This window comes from Arachis hypogaea, chromosome 6 (assembly GCF_003086295.3).
Source record: "Arachis hypogaea cultivar Tifrunner chromosome 6, arahy.Tifrunner.gnm2.J5K5, whole genome shotgun sequence".
NCBI classification, from domain to species: Eukaryota; Viridiplantae; Streptophyta; class Magnoliopsida; order Fabales; family Fabaceae; genus Arachis; species Arachis hypogaea.
This window is the reverse complement of record NC_092041.1, coordinates 93,058,314-93,075,040: the sequence shown is the minus strand read 5'-3', so window position 1 is coordinate 93,075,040 and position 16,727 is coordinate 93,058,314.

Below are 16,727 nucleotides of genomic sequence, written 5' to 3'. Positions count from 1 at the left end.
AAAAAAATAGAGTTATTTTGACACTTTATTTTTTAACACTATAATTAAATATCAAAATTAATATATATTTTTGACAAATATCACAAATGTCAAATTTTTTATATTTTCTTGACAAAAAATTTGACCGTAAAAAATTATTCCTCAATTTTGACACTGATTTATTTTTAATTTACTCTACTATTTTTTCTTCTTTGCACTCTGTTAATTTTGACATCACACTGCTCTCAGTTTAGGATTATACTACTCATTCTTTATCTTCAAAATTTCAATTTATTCTTTAGTTTCAAGATCACATCTCATTCTTTGTTAAAATTTTTTGTTGAGAATATTTTATAGTCAATAAGTGTCAAAATAAATAGTATTTTTGACAATTAATAAGTATCACAGAAAATATGTTCTCAAAATTTTCTAACAAATTATTTTTGACAGCCAATATTTATCAAAATAAGATTTAAATTTTTTTCATGATCGCTTATATGTTAAAAATACTATTTTTGACAAAACTTTTATTAACATATTTTCATAGTTAAAATAGTGTCAAAATTTGTTTTTTTGACAATTTTAATTTTCTTTTACACATTATAACCCTAAAAAATAATTTATATTATTGCAGTGAAATGAGGCCAGTTTGCTAAATTATCCAAATTAAGGATTGTTTAAAAAAACTGGTTTAGAGAAATATCCTTAAAAATACGTTGTTTTCAAGTATTTTATTTTAGGAGAGTCAAACTATATAATATATGCGTAAAATCATATGAATATGCAAAGATTGTCACGATTTCAACATTAATTAACTTCCACGACTTTTATAAAACATTTTCCGTGTCTCTATCCTAACTTCCTAAGCAATAAAAATTAAATGACATGAAATCTACTCAGCCATGATACCAAAAATGATAACATTACTCTCTAATTCTCTATTTTCTTTTTTTCTTTTTCGTGATAAATTCGGATTAGTTCATAGAAAAGATTCAATGGCACGCAAACGAATTGTCTTCAAGGAAAGTTCGTGGTGACGAAAATCAGGTCAAGTGTTTTAACAGATTGTTGAACCCATCTAAGAAACATGTTGAGGATTGTGTTGCCAACACAACTTTTTCTAACCGTGGAAAAAATGATATAAAGGTTTTCATGTAGAGATTCTCGAACGTAAATTAAGTCGATTTTTTATTTAAATAAATAAAATAAAATAATATTTTTTTATTACTTATTTTGTCCGTACGAAAAAAGATACTTGTAAAGGAAATTATATGGTATAGATCAAAAACCTATACAGATTTAAAGATATGTTTACGTGATAAAATCTAAACCACACATCCTAAAGTCACATTTTTCACTTAAAACTGTAACTCTTCACAAAGAAAAGCGTCACCTAATGAAAAAAAGTAAATTAGAAGATTTAAGAGAAGAAATAATTAAGTTATCAAAATTAATAGACCAAAAATTAATGATTTTAACTAATGTTAACTGTAATGATACCGAATTCTTAAAATCAATACAAAATGATTTTTCTCAAAATCTTTATTTTACTATAAGTTTTATTGAAGGACTTCAAAAACCTGAAAAAACTTATTTTTCACACGGAATTTCTAAAAAATTTTACCATGGAAATGATTCCCCACATCTTCATCATACTTTTAACCCACAATTAAATTCTATAGTAGATATGCTTGAAGAAATATTAGTATCCATAAAATTTCAAAGAAATAAGGAAAAAGAAAACCTCAAAGAAGAAAAATTTCAAAATATAATCAACATAACAGATTTAAAAGTAAAACCACCACTAAAATTATGAATATTGAAGAAAAATTAGAAGAAGTTACAATGCTTTTTAAACAATTAAAAATGGCTCAAGAAAATAATATTATGGAACAGGGTTTTCAAATAGAAGAAGAATTAGTAAATTCTGAAAATATAGAAAATGAAGAACACATCCTAGATTACTCAAGTGACGAAGAACTAGCAATTCCAATACAAGTAAAAAATGAAGCTGGAACATCTAAGGATAATCAATCTCAATTTAAATGGAAACAGGTTTTGATAATTATGCTTTTAAAAAGGGGTTTATAAATAAAGATTCAAAATATACAAAAATACCATCAAAATACGTTCCTAAAATCCAGGAAATGGAAGGAGAAAGAATGCTCGACTTAGACTGTAAAAAGAATGAAAAAGAAATTTTCGAAAATTGGTTGTATTCCTTTTTATTAGAAGCCTTTACTAATCCAAAACTTAGTGAATTGTCTGGAAGAGATATTTGGAATTACATAGAATTTCATACTAAAGGAACTATAAGAGATTATATGACATCAATAGAAAACCAAATAACAGAAGAATTAGCAACAAAAATAACAGCTTATGATAAGATATTAGATATAATGATGATTCTATATAAAGAATTTTTTGGAAAAAATATTATAGATCATAGACAAGAAGTCTATAATAAAGAATATCAAGAAGCAAAAAATCATTTAGCTAATATTCAGATATATGATCTACGTAATGTGGAGTCTTATATATGTAAATATAGAATACATTATTACAAATTAAAAGAAGAAGATAAAAATCATTATCTTAGTATGTATATAACAAAACTTCCATATCCTGCTAATGAATTTATAATGGGAAGATTTATAAGGAAAATAAATAGAGGGACAATTGAAAATAATTTTGGTGGAGCAACCTCTGCAATAAGAGAGGAAATAAAAGAACGTTGTATGCAAGAAGCAACTCAAAAAAGATTTGCAAATATAATTAGAATTTGCTGTCAGGATAATGAAGAGATACCCCAAAAATATGGTCTTAATAAAAATTTTCAAAGAAAAAGAAAATATCAATTTAGAAAAAAAAATACTATCCAAACTGGAGAAAAAAGAGGTATTTTAGGAAAAGAAATAACAATAAAAACAAAAGACAAAAAAGTGACTATTGCCCGAATAAAAAAGAAAACTGTAAGTGTTGGTATTGCTAAGAAGAAGGACACTATGCAAATGAATGTCCGAAAAAGAAGGATAAAAAGGATCTTACTAAACAAATAGAAATTGCTAAGTCTTGTTTCATGGAACCTTTAGAGAAATCTGATGATAACTTAGACTATATTTTTGAATATGTATCAGAAACAGACTCAGAGACTGAGTAATAATGCCACATTTATTACTATAAAAATAACAGAAAAGTTTATAAATGCTTTTATAGATTCTGGAGCAACACAATGCTTTGCTAGTTCAAATATAAAACTTGATTGGAAAAAAATTAAAGAAACCATTAAGAGTTAGAATAGCTGACAAATCAATACATAAAATTGACCAAAAAGCAGAGATGGCTGAAATTTTTATTCAAAATTATAGGTTCATTGTTCCATCTATATATATGTTAGATTCTGGAATGGATTTTATCATAGGAAATAACTTTTTAAAGCTATATCATCCATTCATTCAAGAATTAACATATATAGTTTTAAAAGCTCCACACGATTCTTCAATAAATCAAAAATCAAAACGTATAAAAATACCAACTACTACTATAGATAAGATCTTAAAATTTAAAATATTTTCTATTTTAGAAACATGTTATTTAAATTTATACTTTCAGATAAACATTCCAAAAAATAATCTTGAAATAAAGATAGAAGAACTTTTGGATGAAATCTGTGCTGAAAATCCTCTAGATATTAAAAATACAAATAACGAATTAGTAAGCATTAAATTAAAAGATCCTACAAAAGAGATAAATGTTCCAAATAAAATTCCTTATTCCGCAAGAGATAGAGAAGAGTTCTCATTAGAATGTAGAGATCTTTTGGAAAAAGGAATTATAAGATTAAGTAAAAGTCCTCATGCGGCTCCAGCCTTTTATGTCGAAAACAATAAATGAAATTAAAAGGGGAAAACGAAGAATGGTTATTAACTATAAGAAGATGAATGAAGCAACTATTGGTGATGCTCATAAACTGCCAAGAAAAGATTCTATTCTAGAAAAAATCAAAGGAGCAACTTGGTTTTCATCTCTTGATGCAAAATCAGGATATTGGCAACTTCGTTTAGACGAAGAAACAAAGAAATTAACTGCTTTTACTTGCCCAACAAAAGAATCAACAAGTGTGTTGCTCTATGAATGGAATGTATTACCATTCGGATTAAAACAAGCCCCAGGTATTTATCAAAGATTTATGAAAGAAAATCTAAAAGAGTTAAATGAATTTGTTTTGGTATACATTGATGATATACTAATTTTTACAAAACAGGATAAAGAAGATCATCTTCAAAAATTATTAATAATTTTAGAAAGATGTAAAGAAAAAGGATTAGTCCTGAGCAAAAAGAAAGCAAGAATAGCAAAACAAGAAATAGAGTTTCTTGGATTAATTCTATCCACTCAAGGAAAGCTAAAACTTCAACCAGATGTTCTAGAAAAGGTAAATTTATTTCCTAATAAAATAGAAGATAGAAAACAATTACAAAGATTTTTAGGGTGTATAAATTATATTTCTGATCAAGGATTTTTAAAGAATATAACAGAATACACTAAAAACTTATTTCCAAAAATAAGTACTAAAAAAGTATGGAAATGGGATGAAAAAGATAGTATGCAAATTCAAAGAATTAAAGAACTATGTGAAAAACTTCTAGAACTTTATATTCCAGAAGAAAATGATGACTACTTAATAGTAGAAACAGATGCTTCAGACATAATCTGGTCAGGATGTCTAAAAGCTAAGAAAGCTATAAAAAGTTTGGAATAAGAAAAAGAATCACTAGATTCTAAATATCCCTCAAAGGAATTACTTTGCAAGTGTATTTCAGGGACTTTTACTCCAACAGAACAGAGATATACTACTCATGAAAGGGAAACTCTAGCAGCAATTAAATCTCTTAAGAAATGGAAAATTGATTTACTACCCAAAGAATTTACATTAAGGACATATTCAAGTTACTTAATAGGTTTCATACGATATAACTTAAAAGTTGATTATAATCATGGACAATTGGTAAGATGGCAATTATTTTTGTTACAATATCCAATAAAAATTGAATATATTAAGGGTGACAAAAATGTTATTGCAGATACATTAACAAGAGAATGGAGTTCGTCTACAACGCATTAGATCAAGAAATTCAAAAATACGAACAAGAACTCGAAAAATGCAAGCATTGTCAGCAAATAAGGACACAGATCCAATCCCTCAAGAAGGCCATCGAAGCAATGAAATCAACACAACAACCAAAATCATCAGAGTTCAGCCAGCTAAGCGTGGTGGACAAATCAGGTGAAGAAAAAATTTCAGAAAATAAAACAATTGCTGAAATTATCAAAAAATCCACCCAAGATAAAAAATATATTGTAATTTATAATGGCCCCATGAAAGGAGTATATGATGCCTGGGAAAAAGCAGCACCATTTACACATCAATCAAGGATAATTCATAAAGGAGGGTTTTTAACACTGGAAGAAGCAAAAGAATCCTTTAGGGAATATGAAGCTCTTCATCCAGAGCAAACCCTAAAAAGAGCAGATAAAGCTCCAATTCAAACCCAGAGAACAGGGATAATAAGAAACATTCCTACAAGGGCTGAAATCAAGGAAAAGAAAAGGGTCTGTAGATCAAATCTCAGAGAAACCCTTAACATAGTCCTGAATTGGACTGAAGAAAAAAGGGCAATCTTGGGATATTATCCTATTGCCAAAGAACAGCTAACAAAGCTGGTTATATTTCCAGATGCTTCCCCATCTGACACCTATCAATTTTTCCAATATGGATTAATTGATACAATTTTAATTTTTAATGATTTGAAAATTATTAGTGAGTTTCCTGCAGGATTCGTTGATGCAGTAAAGAGATTTAAAAATATGATTGACAACGTAAATCCAAGGGATATATCCCTAAAATTCACAAACAGTCAACCTATTTTTAATGAAGAAGAAGAATGCTTGGTTCCAGCACACCAAGTAATATTCATGTCCGTCTTCCCAGGAAATTTTCAACCAATTGATCAGATTCAAGATTTAACAATTTACAGTCATGAAGGAAGGCTAGCCAGTACATTAGCAAGGATTTTTGAAAGAACTCAAAAAATAACAAAGGAATCTCACATAAGAATTAATTATAAAAGTAGAAATACTCTGCTTATGTCCAGTAAAAGAAATGAAATTGAAGAAAGAGAGATAAGATTCTTAGTGGAATTTGAATCAGCATTCCACAACTTATCTGGACTCTTAGAAAAGCTCCCCGAAGGGATAAAGAGGAATCTCTGCTATTTGATAAAAGACAGAGAAGACCACAAGTGCCAGCTATGTGTCTCAGAGTTATCTGGAGAAAGCAATAATGAAACGGAATCAACCCACATGATAAAGGAAGAAAACAACGCATCTGAAGGTCACATGATGAAAGAGGAGGACATCACATCTGAAGCATCTCTCAACATTATTGCATAGTGACGTAAGCACTTAAGTCATAAAGCACCAACAATGTATCTGGTGCAAGATAGCAAACAGTGACGTAAGCAATGACGTCATAAGAAGGGTAAGGATGGGAATTGTCCATCAAACCCAACTATTATAAATAGGTTGCTTAGGCAATTGTAGAAGCATCAGACAATAGAAAGTAGGAGGCTAAGAGTACTCATATGCTAGGAGAGCAAGGAGAAAGCTGCTGAGGCGATTCTATAGTCTGAAGAAGAATTCCCTTAGGAAAAACCAATTCTAAACTCCCCTCTGGAGTTAGTATCTACAATCTCCCCTCTGGAGATAAAAACATCTTATGTAAAATATTCTAAATAAAGGAAGTTTTTATCCAGAAAGGTACGCCTTTATCCTAATCTATTAGTTATGAATTATTTAGAAAGTTTAGAATTAACGGAAGAATCTGATTATTATAGATTAGCTGCCTTATTAGATAATGAAAAACAGGCTGTTCTAAAAACAGAATTAAATCTCAAATCAAATGAAAATTTTAATAAACAAAATCTTTTAAAAGAATTTTTTAATAGAAAAAATATAATATACTACGGAAAAATTCAACTTGAAGCCCCTATAAAGATAAAATCCGCCAATGGAGAACTTGAAATAGCTTTGATAAATGATGAAGAATTGAGTAAACAGATTGAGAAAATTAAGGATCAACAAAAAAGATCTAAAATTAGATGGATCCATATTAGTACTATACAAGTCTTAATCAAATCTACATATATGAAAGGAATTAATTCACCAATAAGCTTAGCAATCTGTGATAAAAGAATTACTGATGACCCAATAGATCAAATAATTGGAATTGTTCATGGAAACTTGGCAAACGTAAATGTTAAATTCAATGCCCATCTTGGATACGCTATACCTTTATCAACTGAAAATCTTGGAAGATCTATAAGCTTAGCTTATAAATTTCACAGAAAGAATCTAATGGAACAAGATAATGAACCATTTTCAATTACATATGCAATAAATTATGCTTTAACAAATAGCCATCATAGTATAATAGTTAAAAACAGAGAAAGAATTTATGTTGATAAATTATTTCAGAAAATTATAAAAACAAAAATACCAAAATATAAAGCTATTGAAAACCCAGTTCTATTATTAAAAGAACCATCAGGAAAATTAGTTTCATCGAATTTTCAAATAAGAGAATCTAAAATTAATAGCCCTTTAAGTTTATCTAAGTTAAAAATCAAAGAAGAAAATTCTGAAATAAAAGAACTAACAAAAAAGGTCGAAAAATTAAATGAAACCCTAAACACTAAATTATGACAATAAATAAAGAAGAAATATATGTAACTTATCAAGACAAGAAATAAGAGCTATTTGAAAGAAAAAATCGTTTGAATTATTTACAGTTTTCTGAAATAAATCAAAGAGCATTTGAAGCCCTAAAAATAATCTATGACAAGTTGAAAAGAGAAGTTGAAGAGCTAGAGAAATTAATAGAATCTCTAGAAAATAGTAATGAATCAATGATAGAGTTTGCAGAAATTTTAAAATAAATAATGAAGCATAAAAAGATTGAAAAATCAGAAAATAAAATTAAAAGAAACAGGACGAGAAAATTAAAAGGTAAAATAAAGGAGTATAAAAGGGAATTAAACAATCTTCAGATTGAAATTAATGATCTTATAATAAAAAGGATAGAAATAAGAATAAATATAAACAAGTTGGAATTAAACTTAAAAAATTTATAAATGCCTGGAAAACCATATTATGACTTAAAAGAATTAAAGCTGTTGAAAGAAAAAATGGAGAATGAAATTGAAAAATTAAACAGATATTTAGAAACAGGAGAAAGTGTAGAAATAAAAGAAGTTATTAAGGATTTGAGAAATTATATTTTATATACAATAATCCATGCAAAAAATATTATAAACTGAAACAAGATTGAAAAGTTATAAATCAAAACTAGTAGAAATGGTCAATACTTTTTATCAAAACCCTTTAAATAAAGCACATATACAAATTATAAACTTATTCAAAGTAAAATATGAAGAGCTAATAGAAATTTCGAAAAAAAAATTAAAAGAAAAGTCGAAGTTAAAAAATTGGTATCAGAACCAAGTTAACGATTAAGGATAACACTTTCTCTTTAAGCAACACTTTTAGTGACACGCTTTTAAATCAAAATCTGTAAATCTATACAAACATGCATCTGTACAGTAGATGGACCCTACTTGTAAACATATTTTATTTACGGTGATAACAAAATAAGTAATAATTTAATACAAAAATATTATTTATTTTTTAATTTTTAGTCTTTTAATTTAAATAATATTATTTAATTAAATTTTAATTAATATAAATAAACAATAGTAATTGAGATTGATTTAAATTTTAAATATTAAATTTTTTTAACTTTTTACTCATATTATAAAGTTATTATTTATTTTATTATTTTTTTTCTCTCGTACATTTTTTCTCTCTCGTAAGAGCATCTCTTCAACTGCTGATTTTTATTCAACTTTTTTCTGATACTTTGAAAAACTTACCGTTTGAAGTATATTATTATTGTGTTCAAGCACATTGTTTAAGAGGAGAGAGTCCCTGCTTAGAGGGACTCATTGTAAACCATAATAACTTGCTACTTGGTAAGTTATTATTAAAAATAAATAATTATATAAAATTTGAAATAATTAAATAATTATATTAAATAATTATATCTCTATTTAATTAATAATTTATATTAATTATTTAAATAATAATTAATTAAATAATTAAATCATAATTAATTTGTTAATAATTATAATAATTAATTAGATTAAATAATTAAAATGCTAACACTTACATAATTAAATAATTAAATCATAATTAATTTATTAAATAATTTTATTTTTAAAATTTAAAATATTAACCACATTATTAAAATTAGTCATTGCAAAACTAACCGTTACAAAATTAGCCGTTGGAAACTAGCCGTTACTATGTTACCGTTATTATTAATAAATTAATATCGTATTACTCTATATATACCACTTACATACACTTCTATCACACTTTCTTCTACTCTTCTTCATCTTCTTCCAAGTTTACGAAATCAAAGTTCTGCTGATATTATTTTTTGTTCGAAAAAATGGATCTAAACTAACTCAACTCTTTTTTCAATTATTTACAAAATTTTTCTCAAACTCAAAATACCCAACAATCTCAAATCTCAAACTCTCAAGTTTCGAATCAAAAGTTTACACTACCAAATATGTTTCAAAATTCAAATCCACAAAATCTTTCTAGTTTCAATTTTCAAACTCCTTACAATAATCAATTTCCTATATTTCAACCACAAAATCAAAATTTACAAACACCACATTTTTCATTTTCATCCATATTTAATCCCTCTGTCAGAAATGTTACTCCAACATCTCAGTCGTTTCCAACTCAATTCAGTGCATCAAGACATAACTCATCTGGTGTTGGTGGCTCTTCTAACCCATCTTCTCAGACTCCGATACAATCTAGTCCAAATTTGCAATATTCAGATTTTGCAAATCCTTATGGATTAGATGCTATCGACCTCAATGATGATGATATTGAAGATCGGAGGCAAGATAGTATTCAACACTGGCATTGAAAAAAGGATGAGATGCTGATCAGTGCATGGTTAAATGTTTCAACTGACCCTATAGTTGGTACCGATCAAAAGGGGGAAACACTTTGGAGTCGAATTCACAGCTACTATGTAGAATTTTTCTCTGACATGACAAGGGGGGTAGTTTCATGTAAGAAATAATGGTATAAGGCTATTGCACAATTTGTTGGTTGCTACGATCAAGCTAGTCAAAACATAAGCAGTGGTTCGAATGCTGATGACATAAAGGAGTTGGCCTATAAATTTTATTCCACAAATTATGGTCAAAAATTCACTTTTGAGAGGCATTGGAGCATGCTTCATTTGGAGCAAAAATAGAGAAGCCAACTACCTACACAGAGTGGAGGCTCAAAGAGAATCAAGGTTAGTGCAACTGGAGCATACTCATCCTCATCAAACCCAGATACACCATTGGCAGACGAATCCGGTGTGGACTCTCCTGTTCGTCCACAAGGATCAAAGAAGAGCAAGCAAAAAGGTAAGGAAAAGGCACAAATGTCTGAAGATCTTAGCGAAAAGAAATCATCGGTTGTTAAAAAATTATCTCTCATGGAAGATATTAAAAATGTTAGAGAAAAGGAAATAATGGATAGGGAAAAAGAAAGAGAAGAGGAGAGGGCACATAGAGCAAAAGTTATGGCAATGAAGGAGAAGGAGTTACAAATTCAAGCGGCAATGAAAGAACAAGAATTACAAACTCAAGCGGCAATGAAAGAACAAGAATTACAAATTCAAAGGTATATTAAAGAAATGGAGATAAATGCAAAAGAAAGAAAAATGGAAAGGATGGCTAAGAAAAGGGAAAGGGAAATAGATATGCAAATACTTAATACTGACACGTCTACAATGAGTGAAAAACGACGAGCTCTTCATGAGATTGCATGCGAGAAAATAATCACGAAATGGTTTACTTAATAGTTCCTTGTATTCGTAGAGTTACGTAGTATGTTCTTATTTTTATTGTGTATTACTGGTATGTGATGTAGTCTATTTTATTCATTTCTGATGTAACTTTTTAAATTAGTCAATATTATTATGCCGTTATTGTTCATGAAAGTGACCATTAAGTAGCCGTTGCAAAACTAGCCATTAAGTAGCCGTTGCAAACTAGCCGTTGAGAAATAGGTACTTGTTGCAGACACACTTATAAATATCAACTATCAATGACTCTGCAACTCCATTTCAACTCTTGTTTCTCACCTCTAAAGAGTACTAAAAATTACATTTCAAGATATGGCTAGAAATTTTGATGATATGTTTAATGAGGCTTTGTATGGCAAAAGAAGACGGCAATATAACACACTCATAGATAATTGGATCGATGAGTGTTTATTCAAAGATTCAGAAGAAGAAGATATCAATATAAGCTCTATCCCAACTCCTCATAGATGGATCAACAGAGATCGAGAAGCAAGACATGATCACCTTTTTAAAGGTTATTTTGCAGATGAACCGGTGTATAATGCTGACATTTTTTTACGGAGATTTCGAATGAGAAGACATGTGTTCATTCGGATAGTAGACGCTCTCTCAAACGTCTATCCATATTTCCAATAGAGAGTTGATGCAACTGGAAGAAGAGGCTTGTCACCACTCCAAAAATGTACCACTGCGATACGAATATTAGCATATGGCGTAGCAGCTGATGCTGTTGATGATTATGTGCGCATAGCGAGAGCACTACAATTGAATACTTGGAAAAATTTGTTGAAGGTGTCATTTCGGTGTTCGAGGATGAATATTTGTGAAAACCAAATCCAAATGATGTACGATGCATGCTACAAATGGCAGAGGGTCGTGGCTTTCTTGGCATATTGGGTAGCATTGACTGCATGCATTGGCAATGGAAAAATTTTCCAAAGGCGTGGAAAGGTATGTACATGAGTGGTTATCGTGGGGTTGCAACCATAGTACTTGAGGTTGTAGCATCTTCAGACCTTTGGATATGGCATGCGTTCTTTAGAGTTTCTGGTTCAAATAACGATATCAACGTGTTAGATCGTTCTCTAGTGTTCGATGATATTCTAAATGACCGTGCTCCGGAGGTAAATTATACTATTAATTGTAATAATTATACTATGGGATACTATTTAGCAGATGGTATTTATCCTGAATGGGCCACATTTGTCAAATCAATCTCAAAGCCACAAGGGGAGAAACGCAAGTTATTTGCACAATACCAAGAAGGGTAAAGAAAAGATGTGGAGCGAGCATTCGGAGTGTTGCAAACACGCTTTGCAATTATACGTGGTCCAGCTCGCTTTTGGAAAAAAGAAGAAGCTTGCCAACATAATGAGAGCTTGTATTATATTACATAATATGATTGTTGAGGATGAAAAAGACACTTATGCAGAAAATTTTGCTCAAGACTTAGAATATGATGATGTCGAAAATGGTTTATCACAACCTTAGCTGGGAGAGAAAGATTTTGCACCATACCATCAATTTCTCCAAAGAAGTGCCCAACTTCGAAATAGGCAGCGACATAGACAACTGAAAGAGGACTTGATTGAATACATATGGCAATTTCACACAATGCTTGTCGTCAACTATAGAATTTAATTATATTTTTCTTTGTATTAAGTAATTTTACAAATTAGTGTAATTCCGAATTATATATTGTGTATTATTATTATGTATGAATTTATTTAATATTAATATCTTTTAATAGTGAATTATTTTTAAATTTATAAATTTAAAATATTATTAAAAAATTAATTACATTAATTTTAAGTATTTTAATTAATTAATTAATTAAGTGAGACTACAATAGAAACTAAAGTTAGTTTCTCCTAATAGAGAAGAGAGAGATATTTTGAGTTTCTATTTACTATTTATGACACAAAAACTTATATGAAGTTACTTTTTATGACAGGTAGACTATAAACAGAAATTAAGATGAGTTCCTGCTAGAGATGGTCTAACATTTTCTTCTCTCCCTTTCTCTGTCGTACAGGAGAAAGGACGAGGATTTAAAGGTGCTTCACTCCTCCACAAGTAAACTCATGACTTTATTCTTAATATATTATTATTATTATTATTATTATTATTATTATTATTATTATTATTATTTGTTCCACTGTTTATGTGATTACCTATTTTGTATTTTTTTTATTCTAGTATTTTAAGGAATATAAATATCAACATCTTTAATTATGTTTAAAAAAAATGTAGTAATTTATTTATTTAATTAGAACTAGGTTTGATCATATTTGATTTTGATAATAGAGTTGCTATAAATAAAGTAATTTATGTTTTAATTTGTTTGAGTAAATTTATACAAAAAATTAAAAATTTAAGTAAAAAGATGTAGATGGTATTTTTACAAAAATTGATTATTTTTTCAATTATAACATATCTAAAATTATTAAGTTATATACAAAATATTTTTGAAAACATCCAAAATCATAAATCTAAAATATAAATTAAATTTTTTTATATCTTATTCGATAAAAACGCATCTAATAAATCTTATTTTATTATTAATTGAATTTTTTCATTACTTATTTAAACATTAACATTTTTAAAATTATAAAAATGAATAGTTAAGTTGTTTTTTAATCTTATTCGATAAAAATATATCTAACATATTTTATTTTAGTATTAGTTGGGATTTTTATTACTTATTTGAGCATTAGTATTTATTTATTTTAATTTCTTTATTATTTTTATTGTTTGGTATTTTAGCAATGTTCAAAATTAGTTTAATTTATTTCGGAAGTTTATTACACATATAAAATAATAAAATCGCACTCAAAATACTTTTAGAACACCTCCGAAAATCTATCAAATAAAATTTAGAATTCAACAATGAAATATCATATCTCATTTCATTATTAGTTGACATAACACGAGCATTTATTCATTATAATTTATTTAGTTGTTTGTTTGTTTGGTATTTTAATACATGATCTATTTGTATATATTTTAATTGATTACAATTTCTTCTTTTCTTAATATTATCCTCACCATAATTTTATTTATAATCGTAGACATCAACATGGTATTTGAGCTAGACTTGAACAGTCAGCCACCATTAGAAGAAATTAACTCATTTGATGCCCATACTGATATGCACAATATAAATATTTATAATGGTTTAAGCAATTCTACTATGAAAATTGAGTACACGACTGAGATAGTTGATATTTTTTTTATAAGCATTTTGATAATTTAAAATGTATTTTCTTTTGATATTTTTGACTGATTTTTTTTTCTTGCATGCTAATTATAGGTTATATTTTAATATATTTGTGTGAACACATTCAAATATCCTTAAGATGGCACTATACATATATATGTATGCATATATTATTTTGTCATTTTTTTGTTATAATTCTTGTCATTATGTTTTATTTTTTTTAGGTCATGACTCATCCCACCGGGTTTTTAAAAGTGGGGATGCTGTTTGAAACCTTCGAAGAAGCACGTCAATTTTATTATAACTATGCTAATAAAGTGGGATTCGAGCTTCATATATATAAGGAACACTAAATTAGACAATCATGGAAGGACACCGATTAACCAATCCATACAGTGCAATAGAGATGGATACCGAACAAAGAAGAATCCGGCAACCCAAAGGTCAAACACAATGTCATCTGTACACTGTAAACCTCGCATCTATGTGAAGCTTGATACAGAGCTTGGATAACGGAGAATGTCGAAGGTAGAATTAGCTCACACGCACCAGTGTAATCCCAGTTTGTCATGCATGTTAAGGATGTCATTGAGCACAACGACTAGGCTGGTATACAACCTTCGAAGACTTTTCAGGCACTTACTGATGAAGCCGGTGGTCGATCTAATTTGAACTTTGTAGAAAAGGATGTTAGAAATTATTTATCCGGTAAACTCCGAATCCATGGAGATGATACTGATGTGCAAGAGATGCTAGACTATTTTAGGAAGATGAAAGAGCAGAACCCGAATTTCTTTTATGAGATTTGTGTCTATAGTGACAATAGTCTCAAGTATGTATTTTGGGCAGATGCTCGATCAAGAGCTGCTTACAAGTATTTTGGTGATGTGGTGTCATTTGACACTATATACAAGCTCAACAAGTAACTTCTTTTTCTTGGTTTATTTTTTTATGATTTATTAAATTACAAGCTCACTGATTTCCCCATATGTTGGTCTTTCATAGGTTTGAGATGCCAGTTGCAGCATTTGTGGGAGTCAATCAACAAGAAAAGTTAGTTCTTTTCGGGTGTGCTCTATTGGGCAATAAAGAGACTAAATTCTTTGAATGGGTCATGCAAACATTTGTGAAATGTATGAAAAAAGCATCAGATGGCATCTTAATTGACCAATGTGTGGCCATGTCAACAGCCATTTAGAATGTCATGCCAAACACCTGACATAAATTGTGTATCTGACACATCATGAAAAAGATATCACAGAAACTTAGAGGGTTGAGCCGTTTTAAAGAAATTAATGCTATAATGGGTCAGATTGTTTAGGAGTCTCATTCATAAGAATTGTTTGAAAGTGCATGGTAAGAATTCATTGAAGAATACAACCTTCATGACAACAAATGGCTCAATGGTATGAATACACATCCAAAATTTAATTGACTTGTTTGTTAGCCATTTTTATTATTGACTAGATTTTGTAAAAGTAATGAACTTATGTTAAATGTCCTTTCATGCATGTTTAGTGTCAAATCATAAGTGTGTATTTTAATGGCAAATATGTCGATCAAAATGCGGATATCTATCATATTCGCAAGATATGGGTCCCTGTTTTTCTAGAGCACAAATTTTGAGCTGGCATGAGGAGTACACAATGGAGTGAGAGTATGCATGCTTTCTTTGATAAGTACCTAACTTGTAGGAACAACTTGATTTAATTTATGCACGAGTATGACAATTGTCTTGCAGATAAGGAACAAAAGGATTTGGAATGCGATGCAGCAGACAACAGGGGCCTGATCCTATGTGTATTGAACTCGCCAATTGAGAAGCAGTTCTAATATGAGTACAACTGCATATTTCGTGATGTTCAAGCCAAATTTATCAAAAAGGGCGACTGCAACCTATCTCCAAGTGTAGTGAAAGATAACTAATACTTTTACGAAGTGATTGAACAAAAGATAGTGAATAGGATGTCTGTTTATAGCGAATATGAAGCTGTGTTTTATCCTATTTCGCACCAGGTCATGTGCAACTGCTTCATGTTTGAGTCATATGGTATCCTCTGTTACCATGCCCTATTGGTTTATCCCATTGTAGGGCTGACAAGGTGAACTCGTCCTATATACTATCTCAGTGGAGCAAGAATGTTTATAGTAAGTGTAAAACCCGGTTAATTTATGGCTAATTAACCTATATATTAAAAATATATTCTAGAAAGTGAGAAATGAGGTTTTTATGGTTTAATGTGGTAGAGAAATTTGAAACGAGAATTTCGACACCAATTTTAAAGAAATCGGCCCAAGATTGAGCCGAACGGGCCAAATCGGGCCAACTGGACCCAAGATGGGCTCATGGCCGAGCCAGACCCTCATTAATTAATGAGAGCTCAGCTCTCTCCCTCCCATAAACAAGCACACACACTGAAACACACCCATGGGAGGAGAAAGGAGAAGCAAACCCTTGGTTTGATTCAAAGTGACATAACTTTTCGCTCCGAGCTCCGATTGACGCACCATTTGCGGTCACGC